Source organism: Apodemus sylvaticus, chromosome 14 (assembly GCF_947179515.1).
Source record: "Apodemus sylvaticus chromosome 14, mApoSyl1.1, whole genome shotgun sequence".
Classification (NCBI taxonomy): Eukaryota; Metazoa; Chordata; class Mammalia; order Rodentia; family Muridae; genus Apodemus; species Apodemus sylvaticus.
The window spans coordinates 43,663,810-43,674,540 of record NC_067485.1 but is presented as its reverse complement, the minus strand read 5'-3'; the positions used below and the strand labels follow the sequence as shown (position 1 = coordinate 43,674,540).

General features: G+C 39.8%; 1 pseudogene; it reads left to right on the top strand.

Annotated features, from left to right (window-relative positions):
• The first annotated feature begins 6,125 nt into the window (after nucleotides 1-6,125).
• On the top strand, nucleotides 6,126-7,565 carry LOC127664557 (ATP-binding cassette sub-family F member 2-like; annotated as a pseudogene).
• Nucleotides 7,566-10,731: the final 3,166 nt, after the last annotated feature.

Sequence of the window (10,731 nt, the reverse complement as noted above, 5' to 3'; positions counted from 1 at the left end):
TGGAAACAGAAATTAAACAGAGACACAGTGAAACTAACAGAAGTAATGAAACAAATGGATCTAACAGAGATATTTATAGAACATTTCATCCTAAAACAAAAGAATATACCTTCTTCTCAGCACCCCATGGTACCTTCTCCAAAATGGACATGTAATTGGTCACAAAACAGGCCTCAACAGATACAAGAATATTGAAATAATTCTGTGCATCTTATCAGAACACCAGAGTCAAAGGTTAGTCTTAAATTCCAACAAAAACAACAGAAAACACACATACACATGGAAGTTGAACAAAGCTCTACTTAATGATAACTTAGTCAAAATAAAAGAGAAAGAGAGAGAGGAACACTCTTCCACTGCTGGTGGGGTTGCAAATTGGTACAACCACTCTGGAAATCAGTCTGGCGGTTCCTCCGAAAACTGGGCACCTTACTTCCAGAAGATCCTGCTATACCACTCCTGGGCATATACCCAGAAGACTCCCCACCATGTAATAAGGATACATGTTCTACTATGTTCATAGCAGCCCTATTTGTAATTGCCAGATGCTGGAAAGAACCCAGGTATCCCTCAACAGAAGAGTGGATGCAAAAAATGTGGTATATCTACACAATGGAGTACTATTCAGCCATTAGAAATAATGAATTCATGAAATTCTTAGGCAAATGGATGGAGCTAGAGAATATCATACTAAGTGAGGTAACCCAGACTCAAAAGGTGAATCATGGTATGCACTCACTAATAAGTGGATATTAACCTAGAAAACTGGAATACCCAAAACATAATCCACACATCAAATAAGGTACAAGAAGAAAGGAGGAGTGGCCCCTGGTTCTGGAAAGACTCAGTGAAACAGTATTCAGCAAAACCAGAACGGGGAAGTGGGAAGGGGTGGGTGGGAGGACAGGGGAAGAGAAGGGGGCTTGCGGGACTTTCGGGGAGTGGGGGGGCTAGAAAAGGGGAAATCATTTGAAATGTAAATAAATTATATCGAATAATAAAAAAATTGCTTTCAAAAAAAAAGAGAAGAGAGAGAGAGAGAGAGAGAGAGAGAGAGAGAGAAGAAAGGAAGGAAGGAAGAAAGAGAGAAAGAAAGGAAGGAAGGAAGGAAGGAAGGAAGGAAGGAAGGAAGGAAGGAAGGAAGAGACTTTTTAGAATTTAATGGAAATGAAGACACATCATACCAAAACTTGTAGGACACAATGAAAGCAGTGCTAAGAGGAAAACTCATAAATCTAAGTGCCTCCAAAAAGAAACTAGAGAGAGCTTACACTAGCAGCTTGACAGCACACCTTAAACTCTAGAACAAAAAGAAGTAAATACACCCAAATGGAGTAGATGACAGGAAATAACCAAACTAAGGGCTCAAATCAACCAAATAGAAACAAAAAGAACTATACAAAGAATCAAGAAAATTAGGAGCTGGTTCCTTGAGAAAAATCAACAAGATTGATAAACCCTTAGCCAGACTAAGCAGAGGGCCCAGGGACAGTACCCAAATTTATAAAATCAGAATTGAAAGGGAAGACATAACATAGGAAACTATGGATATTCAAAAAAATCATCAGACCCTACTACAAAAGTTTATACTCAAAAAATGAGAAAATCTGGATGACATGGATAATTTTCTAGAAACATACCAGGTCCCAAAGTTAAAACAGGATCATATAAACCACCTAAACAGTCCTGTAACCCATGAAGAAATAGAAGCAGTCATAAGTAGTCTCCCAACCAAAAAAAAAAAAAAAAAAAGTCCAGTACCAGATGGGTTTAGTGGAGAATTCTATCAGACCTTCAAAGAAGGTCTAATACCCTAATACCAATACTCTTCAAACTATTCCACAAAATAGAAACAGAAGGAACACTACCCAATTCATTCTATGAAGCCACAATTACACTTATACCTAAACCTAACAAAGACCAAACAAACGGAGGGAACTTCAGAACAATTTCCCTTATGAACATTGATGCAAAAATGCTCAATAAAATTCTTGCCAACTGAATCCAAGAAGATATCAAAACAATCATTCACCACAATCAGGTGGGCTTCATCCCAGAGATGCAGGGATGGTTCAGTATAAGGAAATCCATCAACATAATCCACTACATAAACAAAATCAAACAAACAAACAAAAAAAACCCACATGATCATTTCATTAGATGCTGAAAAAGCATTTGACAATATACAGCATCCCTTCATGTTAAAAGTCTTGGAAAGATCAGGAATTCAAAGCACATACCTAAACATAATAAAAGGCAATATACTGCAAACTAGTACCCAACATCAAACTAAATGGAAAGAAACATGAAGCACTTGAAGTTCTACCTAGAGCAATTAGACAACAAAAGGAGGTCAAAGGAATAGAAATTAGAAAGGAAGAAGTAAAAACATCACTATTTGCAGATGATATGATCATATATCTAAGTGACCCCCAAAATTCCACCAGAGAACTCCTAAAGCTAATAAACAACTACAGCAAAGTGGCAGGATATAAAATTAACTCAATCAAATCAGTAACCTTCCCCTACTCAATAGAATAAACAGACTGAGAAAGAAAATAGGGAAACAACACCCTTCACAATAGTCACAAATAATATTACATACCTTGATGTGACTCTAACCAAGCAAGTGAAAGATTGTATGACAAGAACTTCAAGGCTCTGAAGAAAGAAATCAAAGATCTCAGAAGATTGAAAGATCTCCCATGCTCATGAATTGTCAGGATTAATATAGTAAAAATGGCCATTTTGCTGAAAGCAATCTACAGATTCAATGCAATCCCCATCAAAATTTCAACTCAATTCTTCATAGAGTTAGAAAGAGTGATTCTCAAATTCATCTGGAATAGCAAAAAACCCAAGACAGCAAAAACTATTCTCAACAATAAAAGAACTTCAGGGGGAAATCACCATCCTTGACCTCAAGCTGTATTATAGAGCAATAGTGATTTTAAAAAAAATGTATGATATTGGTACAGAGACAGGCAGGAAAATCAATGGAATAGAATTGAAGACCCAGAAATGAACCCATACACCTATGGTCACTTGATATTTGACAAAGGAGCTAAAAAATATTCAGTGTGGAAAAAATAGCATTTTTAACAAATGGTGCTGGTTCAACTGGCAGTTAGCATGTAGAAAAATGTAAATCAACCCATTCCTATCTTCTAGTACAAAGTTCAAGTCTAAGTGGGTCAAGAACCACCACATAAAACCAGGTACACTGAAACTTATAGAGGAGAAAGTGGGGAAGAGCCTCAAACACGTGGGCACAGGGGAAATTTTCCTGAACAGAATACCAATGGTTTATGCTCTAAGATAAAGAATCGACAAATGGAACCTTATAAAATTGCAAAGCAGAAGCAAAGGACACTGACAATAAAACAAAATGGCAACCAACGGATTTGGAAAAGATCTTTACCAATCCTACATCTAATAGAGGGTGAATATACAACATATAGAAAGAACACAAGAAGTTAGATTCCAGAGAATCAAATAACTTTATTAAAAATAGGGTACAGAGCTAAACAAAGAATTTTCACCTGAGGAATATCAAATGGCCGAGAAGCACCTAAAGAAATGTTCAACATCCTTAGCTATCAGGGAAATGCAAATCAAAACAACTCTGAGATTCTACCTCATACCAGTCAGAATAGCTAAAATAGCTAAAATCAAACACTCATGTGATAGATGCTGGTGAGGATGTGGAGAAAGAGGAACTCTCCTCCACTGCTCAAGGGATTACAAGCTGGTACAATCACTCTGGAAATCAATTTGCTGGCTCCCCAGAAAATTGGATATAGTTTTACCTGATGACCCAGCTATACCACTCCTGAGCATATATACCCAAATATGTTCCAACATGTAATAAGGACACATGCTCCACTATGTTCATAGCAGCCTTTTTACAATAGCCAGAAGCTGGCAAGAACTCAGATGTCCTTCAAGAGAGGAATGGATACAGAAAATGTGAGATATTTACACAGTGAAGTACTACTCAGCTAATCAAAACATTGACTTCATAAAATTTACAATCAAATGGATGGAACTAGAAAATATCATCTTGAGTGAACTAACCCAATCACAAAAGAACACACATGATATGCACTCACTGATAAGTGGATATTAGCCCAAAAGCTCTAAATACCCAAGATACAATTCACAGACCACATGAAGCTCAAGAAGAAGGAAGACCAAAGTGTGGGTGCTTCGGTTCTTCTGAGAAGGGTAACAAAATACTGTAGCAAATAAGTGTAGAGCAGAGACTGAAGGAAAGGCCATACAGAAACTGTCCCACCTGGAGATTCATTCCAGATACAGTCACCAAACCCTGTCACTATTGTGGATGTCAAGAAATGCTTGCTGAAAGGAGCCTGATATGGCTGTCTCCTGAGAGGCCCTGCCAGAGCCTGACAAATACAGAGGCAGATGCTCACAGCCAACTATTGGACTGAGCATGGGGTTCTCAGTGGAGGAGTTAGAGAAAGGACTGACAGAGCTGAAGGGGTTTGCAAGCTCATAGAAAGAACAACAATATGAGCCATCCAAACCCCCCAGAACTCCCAGGGACTAAGACATCAACCAAGGGGTACACATGGCTCCAGCTGCATATGTAGCAGAGGATTGCCTTGCCATGCATCAATGGGAGGAGAGTCCCTTGGTCCTATGAAGGCTCAATAGATGCCCCAGTGTAGGGGAATTGAGGGTGGGGAGGTGGGAGTGGGGCTGCTGGAAGAACATGTTCATAGAAGCAGGAGGAAGGAGAATGGGATAGGGGCTTTCCCGGAAGCGGGGTGGGGTTCTGGGAAAGGGGATAACATTTGGAATGTAAATAAAGAAAATTTACAATAAAAAAGATTTATGAGTTTATTAAACATAGTTTATAATCTATAAATAAAACAGAGGGAACCTGATGTTAACATTTTCTGAATTCCTGTAGATGTTTGTCTGTTTTTAAAGCTTTCTGCTTAATGGCCTCTAGGTTACAAATACATTATTCTGAAACTGACTAAATTTATGGAAAAAAACTAAGCTTTTCAGGTTGTCTGCCTATATCTGCAGACATGTACAAGCTGAAACCCTAGGTTTCAAATCTCTCAGTAATCACTCCAGGTTGCCAGTCTAAAATAATACAAGCTAGACTTGTTAATATTCCTTCAAAAAGAACATAATCAAGGTCATTTAACTTCACCTAAGTATCCAGTCACCCCTCGCAGCTGGTTTGGCCTGAATTTCATAAAGCTTGAAGGTTTTCTGAAAAAAAAAAAAAAGACTATAGTATCCAAGCTAAAATGGAAGAACAAGGGGAAGGTTTATTTATGCATCAATGGGAAAATGCAGGGTACAGGTTCCAGATACTGTCTAGCATCCCCTAAGGAAAATTTTCTTACCACAAATGGGAAATTAATTTGTTATTGCTATATCTCATGTTATTTAAACTTTTAATCAAAAAAGATTTATATAAAATTAGGATGAGAAATATAGTTACAGACATTTTGCTCTTTGACTTCTTCCACTTTTCTCAACTCCTGTTTAGGAAAAAGAAAGTCCCTCATTCACTGTTGTGGATATTCAAACTCTTGCTGAAATGTAAACTTAAATGTAAACACATAAATGTAAACGCCTAAACTGGACAAGCAGGGCACTGGAGACTTGGCTGGCCCTCTTTGCCTCACCTGGGTAGGCCAATCTTTCAAGTTCTTCATCTACAGGAAGTCTCTCAGTCTTCTAGGTCTGGCAGATAAAGCTAATAGAGCCCTGGGTGGCAACAGAGGACTTAATGCTGTCCTATGTCAAAGACCAATGACCTCTGCCCCAAAGACCACTGTGGAGGAGCCTAGGGTGACCACCTAGGTAAGTCTTTGTCATTTTAATGGGTACAGAGGCCTTTGGATTATGATTCTTGCCCAAAGTCATCCTTCTCAGATTTCTGATGGTGTTAATGGCTAACTGTAACTTTATTAGTTTGACAACAGCAAGCACAGATGCAGCTGCCTATTACATGTGTTATAAAAAATCAGTTTTTCATTAGTCTAAAGCTATCATGTCACCTGTTTAAAAAGGTGGGCTGGAGATGCCCCCACAACTTAAAGAACAGTAACCATCTCTGCGGCTCACTGCCATCCATGCCTTCTCACACAGCCAAGAAGAAGGCAGCCAAGGAGAAGGAACCTGCCCACGCTCCATAGCAGCCCAGAAAGGGACACGAAGAAAATGGCAGTGCTGTCACAGAACCTCCGGTGGCAGAGGAGGGAAAAAAAAAGAGGCCAATGGCAGAGAGACCACAGGTGATACAGGTGACCCAGGAGCTAGAGGATTTGAGATGAAGAAAGCTGCTGCTTGAGCTATCACGGGCATCCTGGCCTCACACCCCAACAGTTCTGACGTCCACGTGACCAACGTCTCACTCAGCCTTCATGGTTAAGAGCTGCTCAGTGAAAACAAATTAGAATTAAGCTCAGACTGGTGTTATGACCGTGTTAGCTGAGATGGAATTGGAAATCCATGCTGCTGTCTGCTATTGGGAAACTTGAAGTGCCCATGCCAGAGCACAAAGACATCTACCACCTGACCCGCGAGATGCCTCTTAGCTAAAAATCATCCTTGTGTGTAATGGAGGTGGACACAGAGTGGCCAATGCTGGAAAAAGAGGCTGGGGATTAGTTCATGAGGATGTGGAGTGAGACACTCATGGAACGCTATAAACAGCTGGAAGAGCTGGATGCTGATAAACAGCTGGAAGAGCTGGATGCTGACAATGCCAAGATGAGGGCCTCAAGCATCTTACACCAATTGGATTTCACACTTGCCATGCACAAAGCTGACAGACTTCTGTGGTGGCTGACAGATGAGAGTTGCTTTTGCTAGAGCCCTCTTTATTTGGTCCTTTATGCTGGTTGGTAAGCATCTGAACAAGCCTACCAACCACCTGGACCTGGATGCTTGATGTGGCTGGAGACTTTCAGGTGCATCCTGATCCTTGTGTCCCATTCGCAGGACTTTCTGAACAAGATCTGTACCAATATCATCCACATCCATAGCAAGAACTGAAGAATTGCACAGTAATTATGATCAGTATGTGAAGACACAGTTGGAGCTGGAAGACAACCAGATGAACAGGTTTCATTGGGAGCAGGACCAGATACTACACATGGAAAACTACAGTGCCAGGTTTGGCCATGGCAGTGCCAACCTAGTAAGGCAGGTTCAAAGCAAAGAGAAAACACTACAAAAATAATGGCATCAGGATGGACAGAAAGGGTTGCGAATGACAGTGACACTGTCATTTTGTTTCCCAACACGTGGAAATCGCACCACCTGTCATGATGGTTCAGAAGGTGAGCTTCAAGTATGCAAAAGACAGGCCTTGCATCTACAGTAATTTAGAATTTGGCATTGACCTTAACACAGGAGGGGCTACAGTAGGACCCAAGAGTACAAAGAAGCCCACTCTGTTGAGGCTGCTAGCTGGAGATCTTCTGCCCACAGATGGAATTATTAACACAGGATGTATATGTTTTATAGTCCAATCTCTCAATATTGATTCATTACTGTGTACACCTTAAATATATGGCACTACTTTTTAAAGCATATTATCTGTACCTGTGTCAAACTCAGAGAAGTACTTCAATTTTTTATTTCATTTTCTTTTTTGATTTGGAAGTCTTTTAAATGAGGTTAGAATATGTAACCCAGGTTGTCCTTAAAAAGAACATCCTTTTGCCTCACACAGTCCTGTTCTGGGATTATATACATATTTCACCATACCTCTGTTTTGCTATTTTTTTATAGTTAAATGATAAACAGAGAAAAATCCTGTTAATTTATTAACAAATAAGTGGCAGGAAATCCATATAACTATCTCAATTGACACAGAAAGGGCATTTTAAGTATTGAGTACACACATGATAAAGGATACTAAGAAAAGAAGAGATAGAAAAAGATTAGCTCTGTGTCACAGAAACCATGTGACATATCTACAACTACCACTGTTGGTGAAGATTTCAAAGAAAAGTCTAGAGAACTATGTTTAGCACTCTGCCCCCATATATCAATCAAAGAGATAATGGTAAAAAAAAAAAAATCACAGGAAACAATTTGTTTGTGCTACACTGGGAATAGAGAGAAAAAAAAGGGTCCAATGACAGCCAAACTATTTGCAAAGTCGTGTTTTGGGTTTTCTGCACAAATAGACAACAAGTGGTGTGCAGATTGAACCAGCCTCACTCTTCCCTTCTCCATCATTGTCTCAACTCAGAGTTCAACAAAACTCATTGTTCTGTCCCGCAGGTTGTTCCCATAAACCACCAGGTCTGTATTAAACCTTTCCAGGGAGGCAACTTCCTCCTCTGCTAGATCCAGGGCATCAGCCTGTCTCTGCTTCACTATGTGGTGTTTTGGGGAGGTTATAATTATTTGAGATCTGTATTTCAATGATCTAAGATCCACAGGGAGGGCCACACGTGTCTTTCTGTAGACTGTTTCTTGCCTGCCAGAGTGATTACATCATCATCCTTGACGGTCAAAGTGAACTGAACATTCCTTCTGTAAGGTTAAAGGCCTGAGAAGAGTGTCCGAGATGCATCGCTGGAGTCTCAGCTGCGTGATCAAGCAACACAGTGTCATCAGAACAGGAAACAAGACATACAACATATATGCTCATAAACCTAAGGATCCCAAATCAGAACACAACTAAGAAATAAATTCTACAAAAGTTAAAATACAAAACCAACATGTAAGAGTCACTTGGGTGTCTGTACACCAATCGTGAATTCTGAAAAGGCAATTAAGAGAAGCAATTCCTTTACAAATGCACAAGGGCTATGGAGGTTTTTCAGTGGCTAAGAGTGATTGTTGTGATAATGAAAGATTCTGAGTCAAACTCCTAGCACCTTTATAAAAAGCCAAAATTGGTCATGCATGTCTGAACCCCAGCATTGACAGGCAGAGAAAGACAAATCCCAGGAGTTTCCTGGCCAGCCGATAAGCTGAAATAGCAAGATTCAGATAAGTGACAAACCTTTTCTCTAAACCATAAGGTGGAAAGTGATAGAAGAGACACCTGACATGCTCCTCTGATAGTCACATGTGTATACACAGGCACTAACAACCGCAAACACACTTGCATATATGCCACACATAAATTATTGCAATTTTAAAAATGAAATAGTTGAAAAGATCTTTACCAATCTTACATCTGATAGAGGGCTACTATGCAATATATACAAAGAACTCAAGAAGTTAGACTCCAGAGAACCAAATAACCCTATTAAAAATGGGGTACAGAGCTAAAAGAATTCTCAACTGAGGAATACTGGATCACTGAGAAAGACCTAAAGAAATCTTCGACATCCTTAATCCTCAGGGAAATGAAAATCAAAACAACCCTGAGATTCCACCTCACACCAGTCAGAATGAACAAGATAAAAAACTCAGGGGACAACAAATGACAGCAAGGCTGTGGAAAAAAAAGAACACCCCTCCATTGCTGGCAAAACCACTCTGGAAATCAGGTTGGCGGTTCCTCAGAAAATTGGATATAGTACTATCTGAGGACCCAGCTATACCACTCCTGGACATATATACCCAGAAGATGATCCAACATGTAATAAGGACACATGCTCCACTTTGTTCATAGCAGCCTTATTTATAATAGCCAGAAGCTGGAAAGAACCCAGATGTCTCTCAACAGAGGAATAGATACAGAAAATGTGGTATGTTTACACAATGGAGTACTATTCAACTATTAAAAGCAATGAATTCATGAAATTCTTAGGCAGATGGATGGAACTAGAAAATATCATCCTGAGTGAAGTAACCTAATCACAAAAGAACACACACGGTATGCACTGGCTGATAAGTGGATATGAGCCCAAAAGCTTGGAATACCCAAGATACTCACAGACCACATGAAACTCAAGAAGAAGGAAGATCAAAATGTGCATACTTTGATCATTCTTAGAAGGGTGGATCAAAATACCCATGGCTCACAGCCAACCAATAGACTGAGCATAGGGTCCCCAAAAGTGGAGCTAGAGAAAGGACCCAAGGAGCTTCAGAGGTTTGCAGCCCCATAGGAGGAACAATAATATGAACCAACCAGTCCCCCCAAAGCTCCCAAGTTCTAAACCACCAACCAAAAAGTATACCTGGAGGGGCCCATGGCTCCAGCTTCATATGTAGCAGAGGATGGCCTTTTCAGACATCAATGAGAGGAGAGGCCATTGATCCTATGAAGGCTTGATGCCCCAGTGTAGGGAAATGCCAGGTCTGGAAAGTGGGAGGGGGGAAAGTTAGTAAGCAGGAGGAGGGGGGATGGGATAGGGGATTTTCGGAGGGCTAAGGACGAAAGGGGATACTATTTGAAATGTAAATTTCTAATAAAATAAAAAATAAAGAAAATTAAATAGTTGGAAATAAACTAAACCTTGTGCTGAAATTATACTACATTGATTTTTTTTTAATTGAGGAAGAAAAAATATGGAAAGAGACCTTGTGCTGGTTAATTTTATGACACCTTGACAAAAGTTGGATTCACCTGAAAAGAAGTATTCTTTATTGAGGAAATTCCTCCATATGATTAGACTTAAGCAAGGCTGTAAGAGATTTTCTTAATTAGTAATTGATGTGGGTGGGCAGAGCCCATTATCAGTGGTACAACAGTTGGATGGTGATCCTGGATTCTATAAGAAAGCAGGCTGAACAAGCCATGAAGAGCAAGCCAGTAAGTAG